The following is an 11,153-nucleotide window of genomic DNA, read 5'->3' as shown; positions in this document are numbered from 1 at the left end:
TGGTGACCTCCAGGTTCATAGGCTGATGCTCAACCGTGGAGCCAAGTCATCTAGGCCAGCGGTTCTCAACCTGTGGGTTGCGACCCCTTTGGGGGTTTGAACGACCCTTTCACAGGGGTCGCCTAAGACCATTGGAAAAAACATATATAATTACATATTGTTTTTGTGATTAATCACTATGCTTTAATTATGTTCAATTTGTAACAATGAAATTGGGGGTCACCACAACATGAGGAACTGTATTAAAGGGTCGCGGCATTAGGAAGGTTGAGAACCACTGATCTAGGCAAAGATAGCAAAATTTCAAAAGTGAACATTCGAGACAAAAATCATGAGGGATAACATAATATAATTTATTAAAAAATTTTTTTCCATGTGGATTTTAGACACTTCAGGGGGATAAAAAGTGTTTTCCAAAAATCATGTACACTCAGAACCTAAATGTTATCTTATTCAAAAACAGAGTCTTTGGAGATGTAATTATTTGAGGATCTCAAAATGAATTCAGTCTGGATGTAAGGTGGGCCCTAAATCCAATGACTGCTGTCCTTATAGAGAAAAGAAAAGGAGATTTGGCCACAGAGACATTCAGAGAGGAAGACTGAGTACAGAAGGAGGCAGAGATTGGAGTTACATGGCTACAAACCAGGAAACAGGCACCGCCAGAAGCTAGTAGAAGCAAGGAAGGATTCCTCCCTAGAAACTTCCGTGGATATGGTCCTGATAGCACCATGATTTAAGACTTCTGGAGAACTGTGAGAATAAATTCCTGTTATTTTAAGGCTGCACACTTGTGGTAAGTTGTCATAGCAGTCCTAGGAACCTAGTACACACACTGAAGAAAAACCAGAAGGATTTTAACTGAGGATTCATTAAAAGGTGTGGGGTTCATTGGCAGGTACAAAAATTTTAAGCCTGGTAATGTAGCCCAGCTTTTTTGTGTTCCAAAGGTGACCACTGAGATTATAGTTGAGGTGAAACTCTTTTGCAGCTCTACGGAAAAACAAATGGAGCAATCCAGATGAATGCCAGGAATATGTAGAATGTTTTAAATAAGCATGATTACAATGACTAGAAATAATTCATCAACATCTATGTCACAGCACAGGGTCAAAATCTTTGTAATGTGTTCAATTAATGAAAAACAACAGGGAATATTTTTTTTTACATTGTACTTGAGTTTTGCAATAAATTCCCAGGAATAATTATTTTTATTCAATCAAGATAGAATACCTAATGCAGTCTAAATGCTGCTTCCAAATGTGTAAAATGCATCAATGAGTAAAACAAAGATCCCTATTTTCATGAAACTTTTAGTTTAGTAGGAGATGACAGTAAACCTAATCAATAAGCTACCTAATTCATTAATAAATAAATTGTGCCAGGGAAAACAAAGGAGTAAAACATGGCAGGAGAGATCAATGATCCTCATTTTGAGGAGATGGTGGGAATTACAGTAATCAATGGGGTAATCAGTGTAGGCATACTTGGGAAGGTGAAATTTGAGCAAATTTTTGAAAGCAGTGAATAAATTACTCAAGAGTAATCCCAGGCACTCTGCATAGCTGGAGCCATGGTCCTGAGTGGAAGCCACTTGCTTTGGAGGAGGAACAAAGAATCCAGTGTAGTTGCACTGTAGTAATAGAGAGAGAGTAGAAAAGATCAGAAGGCTCATTGGACTTATAATACTGAGCTTGTAGACCATTGCAAGGATTTTGTCTTTTATTTTAATTAAATGGACATTTTTTGCATCTTTGCTTAAGAGGAAATGACACGATCTAATTTACTCTTGCTTAAGGTATTGAAAATAATATATGTGTGAGTGTGTGTATGTTTGGGAAGGGATGAGTGGGTGGTGGGAAAGATTGCAAGAAATTGTTGGATTCTTCTTACATTTTAAAGGCAGATTTCCCAGTGGGTTATGTGTGGGTTGTGAGAAAGAAAGCAGTTAAGAACTTTAGGATTTTTTGACCCGAGCAACCAGATAATGGAATTGCTATGAAGGGAGGTAAAGATGGCTTTTTGTAAAGTAGCAGATTTTGTGGAAGGGGAAAGATTAGCTGAGGTCTACACCTGTCACCTGTCAAGTTTACAATGTTTATTAGCCATCCAGGTAGAGTTGTTGAGTAGATACCTGGAGAGATGAGTCTGGAGTTCAGGAAGGAGGTCTGGGCTGGAGATGAGCATTTGGGAAACAGTGGTGAATGGATTGTTTTAAGACAATTAGAATTATTCAACAAGACGGGGAGCATAGCTAGAGAAGATGACCAAAGATTGACCTCTGAATCTCCAATTTTAAAAGCTGTGGGAAAAGATACAAACATATGGAATGACCAATAAAAGTGAGATAGAAAAATCAAGAGAATGAGATATTTTTTACTATAAATGAAGAAAGTTAATTATAGAGGAAAAGTGATAAACTCTGTTAAATATTGCCGAGAAAGTGTGGAGTTCAAGGTTCTCAGAGGAGGAGAGTTCAAGAAACTGAATAACCAAGTTGTTACTGGAATTACATATACATATATTGAAAATTCTAAGAACTAACAAAAGAGAAGTTCTGAAGAGAATGACAGCAAGCAGGTAGGTACAATTATTTAGGAATATGGGGGGAAAGCAAGAATCAGTAGATAATAATGACAACGAGGATTAATGTTTTTAGGGAGAAAGAAAAATAGAATAGTCTAAAAACAAAATTAAGAAGTGAGTAGAGTTTCTAACCATTCTCATGGTATAAGGGCTGAGGGAGAAAAAGACAACAATCACTGGAGAGGTCTTTTTTTAGGTATCAGTGTCTTTAGAGAAGATTCCCTTTCTTTCTTTCTTCCTTCCTTCCTTCCTTTCTTTCTTTCTTTCTTTCTTTCTTTCTTTCTTTCTTTCTTTCTTAATTTCTTTCTTAATTTCCTTCTTCCTTCCTTCCTTCCTTCCTTCCTTCCTTCCTTCCTTCCTTCCTTCCTTCCTTCCTTCCTTCCTTCCTTCCCTTCTTTCTTTCTTTCTTTCTTTCTTTCTTTCTTTCTTTCTTTCTTTCTTTCTTTCTTTCTTTCTTTCTTTCTTCCTTCCTTCCTTCCTTCCTTCCTTCCTTCCTTCCTTCCTTCCTTCCTTCCTTCCTTTCTTTCTTTCTTTCTTTCTTTCTTTCTTTCTTTCTTTCTTTCTTTCTTTCTTTCTTTTATTGTTGAAAGTATTACATATGTCCCCTTTTTTTCTCCCATTGACCCATTATAGCCTGACCTGACCCCAGGCATACAAGTTCTTTGGCTGACCTTTCCTACCTACCCACCCACTAGAGAAGGTTTTTAGTAGAGAAATAATAACTGATTAATCAAGAAGATAATGGTTTTGGCCCTGGCCAGTTTGGCTCAGTGGATAGCAATGGTTCCCAAACTTATTTGGCCTACTGCCCCTTTTCCAGAAAAAATATTACTCAGCCCCTGGAAATTAATTTTTTAAAAATTTTAATAGTTACTCATTGCCCCCAAATGCACCTGTGGCCATCACCACCCCCCTGGATCACTGCAGCGCCCACGAGGGGGGGTTGCGCCCACTTTGGGAATCACTGGGATAGAGCATCGACCTACGGACTCAAGGGTCCTGGGTTCGATTCCGGTCAGGGGCATGTACGTTGGTTGTGGGCACATCCCCAGTGGGGAGTGTGCAGGAGGCAGCTGATCGATGTTTCTCTCTCACTGATGTTTCTGGCTCTCTGTCCCTCTCCCTTCCTCTCTGTGGAAAATCAATGAAATATATTAAAAAAAAAAAAGATAATGGATTTGCTTACAACTCTTCCAATGTGAATGTCTATGCTGAGGTTGAAGAATTATATAATAAGGATGGTCAAATATATACATATTTACCCTACTCAACATAAGTAAAGAAAACTTTGCCTGAAATTGTAATATTAAAAACAACTTTTTTTCTAGACATGGGAGATTTGGGGGAGCATATGATTTAAGTTAGCTATTAAAAATTTCTGGGAGGTGGAACCCTGGCAACTTTCATTTTTGACTTGGTGTATTTTGTATTGATATTTTATTACAATATGTATACTTTTGTTTGAATAAAGAAAAAATTTTCACAAATTTATCGTTTGTCGAAAATGTATTGAGGCTTCCTACTCTGGTCACTTCAGGTCTTCATGTTCTTGTGAAGTCTTCTCTGTACAGGTACAAATTTAATAAAACTTGTGTGCTTTCTCCTGTTCATCTGTCTTTGTCAATTTAATCTTCAGACACAGCCAAGTACCCTAAAAGGGTAAAGGAAAACATTTTTTTCTCTTCTACTTTAATAATTCTGACTATTTACTATATGCACAGCAAACACCAAACTTCTCCAGGAAAAACCTTTTTCTCAAACTAGACATCAAAGCAGATGGCTGAAAGAAAGCTGGGCTTCATTGGTGTAAGGGTATTTATAGAGCTGATGCGAAATTGCTATTGATGTGTGAAGTGGACTTAACAATCAATGAGACACCAAAAGTTCTTTCCCTTCTGTAAAATGATACTTGCTGCTTGGTTGGTGACAGAAGGTGTTTTACAATCAAAATTAAAAACAAAACAAAACCGGTTAACATTATAATTCACTTCCAATATCTTGAAATGGGATGGAAAATTGAAAGGGAATTGAAAAATGGCATCAATATTCTTCTACCTTTTAAATTCTTCTGAAAATAGCCTGTCAAAGGGTTGGAAAAATTCATATTCATATTAAAATACATTTTTTATTCCCATTAAACAGGAATATTTTTGCATTATTTTGTTTTGCAAGTTTCACTGACTGCATTGCACAAACTCATGGCAAGCGTGTCCAGCCTTTCCTCCCAGCCTTGAGGATGTTTTCTATGAGCCAGGGGAAAGCCCTGGTTGTGTTTAATCATTAACATAAGGAGTTATGTTTATATTAATGTCATAACTCAAAACTTTTGTAACTGTCTTAGGCAAATGGGTTGAGGATGAGCTTAATAGGTATATGGCTGTTCACACTAAGCAAAGCCCGGATGTTATAACCATGTTTCCTTAGAACGGATGTTTTGCAACTATATAAATAGACAAACATGCTTAGAGAATTGAGGTATCACATGGCCCTGTCCTTGTAGGCAAGCAAAATTCAGAAAGACCTGGATTTCAAAAAAGTGTTAATAGTTATATTGGATGACCACACAGTTTCAATAGAACATTAAGTTAGATTTATGAATTTATGTTTATTAGATATACTAGAGGCCCGGTGCACAAAAATTTGTGCACTTGGGGTCGGGGGGTGGGGAGGGGGGTCCCCCAGCCTGGCCTGTGCCCTCTCACAGTCTGGGACCCCTCGGGAGATAACGACCTGCTGGCTTAGGCCTGCTCCCGGGTGGCAGAGGGCAGGCCCAATCCCTAGGTGCAGCCCCTGGTCAGGCTCAGAGCAGGGCCGACTGGGGAGGTTATGGCGCCACCCCCTGTCACGCACAGAGCAGGGCCGATCAGGGGGTTGGGGCGCTGCCCCCTGTCAATCGCAGAGCAGGACCCATCAGGGGGGTTGGGGCTCCGTACCCTGTCACACACAGAGCAGGGTCGATCAGGGGGTTGGGGAGCTCCCCCCTGTCACACACAGAGCAGGGCCGATCAGGGGGTTGAGGAGCTCCCCCTGTCACTCACAGAGTAGGGCCAATAGGGGAGTTGGGGCACCGCCCCCTGTCACACACAGAGCAGGGCGGATCAGGGGGTTGGGACGCTGCACCCCGTCACACTCAGGGCAGGGCCAATGGGGAGGTTATGGCTCTACCCTGTCACACACAGAGCAAGGCCCGTGGAGGGGGGTTGGGGCGCCACCCTCTATCACCCACAGAGCAGGGCCAATCAGGGGGTTGGGGGCCACCACTGTCACACTCGGGGCAGGGCCGATGGAGAGGTTATGGCTCTACCTTGTCACACACAGAGCAGGGCCCATGGGGGGAGGGGGGGGCTTGGGGCACAGCACCCTGTCACACACAGAGCAGGGCCGATCAGGGGGTTGGGGAGCTCCCCCCTGTCAAACACAGAACCACAGGGCAATCAGGGGATTGGGGAGCTCCCCCCTATTAGGCACAGAGCAGGGCTGATCAGGGGGTTGGGGCGCCTTCCCTTGTCAGGAACAGAGCAGGGCGGATAGGGAGGTTGTGGCCCCACCCCATGTCACACACAGAGCCGCAGGGTGATCAGGGGGTTTGGGCGCTGGCCCCTGTCACGCTGATCCCGGTGCCGGGAGGCATATTACCCTTTTACTACATAGAATAGAGGCCTGGTGCATGGGTAGGGGCTGGCTGGTTTGCCTTGAATGGTGCCTGGATCAGGGTGGGGGGTCCCCACTGGGATGCCTGGCCAGTCTGGGTGAAGGGCTGAGGGCTGTTTTCTGGCTGGCGAGTGACTGAAGCTCCCAACTGCTCCTTTTTTTCTTTTTTTTATTCTGGGCCAGCTTTAGCTCTGAGGCCTTGCTGCTGAAAACATCGATACAATGTTCCGGTCCTGCTGGCTTTCAGTCCGGCTGGTTTCTGGGGTTTTGTTTAGCTTCTTATTTGCAACATAGTACATAGTTGCTTAGAGTTGCAGCTGAGAGACCGGCAAGTGAGGCGGGGAATGTTTGAGTCCACAGTCATTGGAGCAAGCAAGCCTCCCTGCTCGCTTCAGTGCATGGCTGCCGGCCGTCATCTTGACTGACAGTTAATTTGCCTAAGGATATGCTGATTAGCCAATGGGAAGGGTAGCGGTCGTCCGAAAATTACCATGTTTCTCTTTTATTAGTGTAGATAGCTTTATTTTTGTGTTTTTTTTTGTAAATGTGCTTCCAGTTACAATTCTATACAAGGGGCAAACCTTCTTATATCTGATATTATGTTCACCTAAATCTTAATCTGGCCAACTCCTCACTATTGGGGCTCGGTGAGTGTCATCCTCACAGAGGGGCATTTCCTTATCAGTCGGGTCCTCCCACTCTGTTATTCCCTGTGTCATTCTCGCATTTTATTTTATTCATAGCTGTTACTGTGATCTAAAATCATCATCTTCTTTCTTAATTTTTCATAATTTTTATGGTCATTTCCCTTTCATGGGCAACAGTATTATGAAAGAATGGATATTTTCTAACCTGCTCATTATTTTAACTCTAGAGCCTAGAATGCTGCTTTTAATAGTCATTTTGCTCAGTAGTCTGAGTAAGTGAATGTTTTTAAGTACAAATTTAAGTAGCTTTATAATAAATGTAATTTAAATCAACATTTAAGATTGTTTATAATTTGGCACACTATTTTAAAGGTTCTTTATTATTAGGTGGATGATGGAACTTGGGTGACTTTTAACTTCTAAAACTTATTTTTTATTTATTGTAATTACCGTTTTAAAATTAACTGAATTTATTTGGATGGTATTGGTTGGTAAAACCATAAAGGTTTCAAGTGAACAACTCAATAAAACATCATCTGTATACTGTATTGTGTGCCCATCTCCCAAAGTAAAGTCTCTTTCTACCTCCATTTCTCTTTCTTTGCCCACCTCCACCTAGCTCCCATCCCCCTTTTCCTCTGGCTATCACCACACTATTTTCTCTTGTCTAATCCCTTCACCTTCTTTCATCCAGTCCCCCAATCTTCTTTCCCTCTAACAGTTGGCAGTGTGTTCCATGTATCCATGCCTTTTTTTATATTTTGTTCATTAGTTTATTTAATTCATTACATTCCACATATAAGTGAGATAATGAGATAATTGTCTTTCTCTGACTAGCTTATTTTACTTAGCATAATAATCTCCAGGTCCATCTATGCTATCACAAAAGGTAAGGTTTTCTTCTCTTTTTACAGTTGAGTAGTATTCCATGGTGTAAATGTACCACAGCTCTTTAACCCACTCATCTACAGATGGGCACTAGGGCTGTTTCCATATCTAGGCTATTGTAAATAATTCTGCAATGAATATAGGGGTGCATATATTCTTTCAAGATTCTGTGCTGGAAATCTTAACATATAGTTTTCCTAGAAGTAGAAGTGCTGGGTCAAAAGGCAGTTCCATTTTCAAATTTTTTTAAATTAAAAATACTGTTTTCCACTGTGGCCATACCAGTCTGCATTCCTACCAACAGTGCATGAGTGTTCCCTTTTCTCCACATCCTCCCCAACACTTTTTGTCAGATGATTTATTGATGGCAGCCATTCTGACAGTTGTAAAGTGATATTTCATTGTGATTTTTATTTGCATCTCTGGTTATTACTGATGTTGATCACTTTTTCATATGTCTGTTGGCCATTTGTATGTCCCCTTTGGAGAAGTGTCAATTCAGGTCTTTGGCCAATTTTTTAAGTTGGATTGTTTGTCTTCCTGGTGTTGAGTTATATAAGTTCCTTATGTATTTTGGAAATTAATCCCTTATCAGATGTATCATTGGCAAATATGTTCTCCCATACAGTGGGTTCCCTTTCATTTTGTTGATGTTTTTCATTGCTGCAAAGAGGCTTTTTAGTTGGACACCGCATTTGTTTATTTTTTCCCTTGTTTCCCTTGCCCAATGAGATATATTGACAAAAATATTGCTACAAGAGATGTTTGAGATTTTACTACCTATGTTTTCTTCTAGGATTTTTATCGTTTTGTGACATATTTAAGTTGTGTGTTTTTTTTACCCATTTTGGGGTTATTCTTGTGTATGGTGCAAGTTGATGATCTAGTTTGATTTTCTTTGCATGTACTTGTCCAATTTTCCCAACACCATTTATTGAAGAGACTTTCTTGACTCCATTGTATGCTCTTGCCTTCTTTGTCAAATATTAATTGACCATAGAGACATGGGTTGATTTCTGGGCTCTCTGTTTTGTTCCATTGATGTATATGTCTGCTCTTATGTCAGTACAGGGCTGTTTTGATTATAATGGCCTTGCAGTATAGTTTGCTATCTGGTATTCTGATTCATCCAACTCTGTTTTTTCTCAAGATTGCTGTGGCTTCAGCCCCCCCCCCCCCTTTTTTTGTTTGTTTCATATACATTTTTAGAATATTTGTTCTATATATGTGAAATGCCATTTGTATTTTAATAAGAATTGAATTGAATCTATATATTGCTTTGGGTGGTATGGACATTTTAATGGTGATAAGTCTCCCAATCCATAAACATGGTATATGCCTGCACTTATTTGAATCTTCCTCGATTTCTTTCTTCAGTGTTCTACAGTTTTCCAAGTACAGTTATTTCATCTCCTTGGTTAAATTTTTTCTAGGTACTTTATGTTTTTGTTGTTGCAATAATAGGACTATTTCTTTAATTTCTCTTTCTGATTATTTTATTTAATGAAAGGGAATATGCAAATTGACCTTCACTCCATCTCAAAGATGGTGGCACCCATAGCCACAAGATGGTGACACCCAGTCCCCTCAGCCCTGCTGGAGTCCCCCAGTCCTTTCAGCCCATCCAGGGGGGTGGGGGGGGGGGAGAGGCGGCAGGCTCATGGTGCAGCCAGACCCGCCCTCAGTCCCCCAGCGGTCTAGGGCTGGCCCGAGGTGCAGGCAAGCCTCAGATGGTGGCTTCCCAGCCTTCCAGGGCAGCCTGAGACTCAGGTAACCAGGGCCAGCTGAGGCTTGCACTGCCAGCAGTGGCAGCAGCAGAGGTATGATGGGGGCATCATCTTCCCTTGATCACCAGGTCACCTCTCACGCCTGAGGACTCCCAGACTGTGAGAGGGGGCAGGCCCGGGTGAGGGACCCCTGCTCCAGTGCATAAATTTTCATGCACTGGGCCTCTAGTTGGTGTATAAAAATGCCACTAATTTCTTGGTATTAATTTTGTATCCTGACACTTTGCCAAATTCATTTATTAGATCTAGTAGTTTTTTGGTGGAGTGTTTAAGGTTTTCTATGTACAATATCATGTTATCTGTGAAAATTAACAGTTTTATATCCTCCTTTCCAATTTGGATGCCTTTTATTTCTTCCTCTTATCTGGTACTGTGGCTAGGACTTCCAGTACTATCTACACTAATAAAAGAGAGACATGCAAATTGGTGTCACTCCACTACATCCACCAGTCAATCAGGACGAGTATGCAAATTAACCCAGGGGAAGGAAGGCCTATTGCATGAATCTTAATGCAACGGGTCTCTAGTATTGAATAAGAGTGATGAAAGCAGATATCCCTGTCTTATTCCTGATCTAAGGGAAACACTTTTAGTTTTTGCCCATTGAATATGAGGTTGGCTGTGAATTTGTATAGGCCTTTATTATGTTGAGGTATGTTCTCCTTCTTCCCAGTTAGCTGAGAGTTTTCATCATAAATGAGCAATGGATTTTATTGAATGATTTATCTGCCTCTATTAATATGATCATATGATTTTTATCCTTTATTTTTATTTATGTGATATATCAAAATTTATTGATTTGTGAATATTGTACCAACTTGCATCCCTGGTATAAATCCCACTTGGTCATGGTGTATGATCTTTTGAATGTGTTGCCGGAGCAGATTTATTAATATTTTCTTGAGGATTTTAGTATTTATGCTCATCAAGGATATTGGCCTATAATTTTTTCTCTTTGTAGTGTATTTATATGGTTTTTGGAGTAGGATAATACTGGCCTCATAAGAAGAGCTTGAAAGTCCTTCTGCTTCTTGAATTTTTTTGAATATTTTGAGGAGGACAGTATTCGTTTTTCTTTATATGTTGGTAAAATGTGCTCGTGAAGGCATCTATCTGGTCCAGGACTGTGGTTTGTTGGGAGCTTCCTTTTTTTTTTAAATTATTACTGCTTCAAATTCATTAGTTGTTATCAGTTTATTCAGGTTTTCTGATTCTTCCTGATTAAGTTTTGGAAGATTGCTTGTTTCTAGAAATGTGTCCATTTCATCCAGGTTGTCCAATTTGTTGGCACATAGTTGTTCATAGTATTTTTAAACAATTTTTTAACAATTCTTTGTATTTCTATAGAGTCAGTTGTTACTTCATTTCTGATTTATTTATTTGTTTGAGTCCTCTCTCTTTTTTTTCATGATGGGTCTGGTTAAAGGTTCATCAACCTTGTTTACCTTTTTAAAGAACTGTGTTTTTTGTTTCATTGATCTTTTTTATTGTGTTTTAACCTCTATGTCCTTTCCACTCTAATATTTATTATTTCCTTCCTTCTGCTTACTCTGGACTTTGTTTGTTGTCCTTTCTCTAGTTCTTTCAGGTGCAG

This window comes from Myotis yumanensis, unplaced genomic scaffold (genome assembly GCF_028538775.1).
Source record: "Myotis yumanensis isolate MYYU_CA2020_CCGP unplaced genomic scaffold, mMyoYum1.0.hap1 SCAF_5, whole genome shotgun sequence".
In the NCBI taxonomy this organism is placed as follows: Eukaryota; Metazoa; Chordata; class Mammalia; order Chiroptera; family Vespertilionidae; genus Myotis; species Myotis yumanensis.
This window is presented reverse-complemented; position numbering follows the sequence as displayed.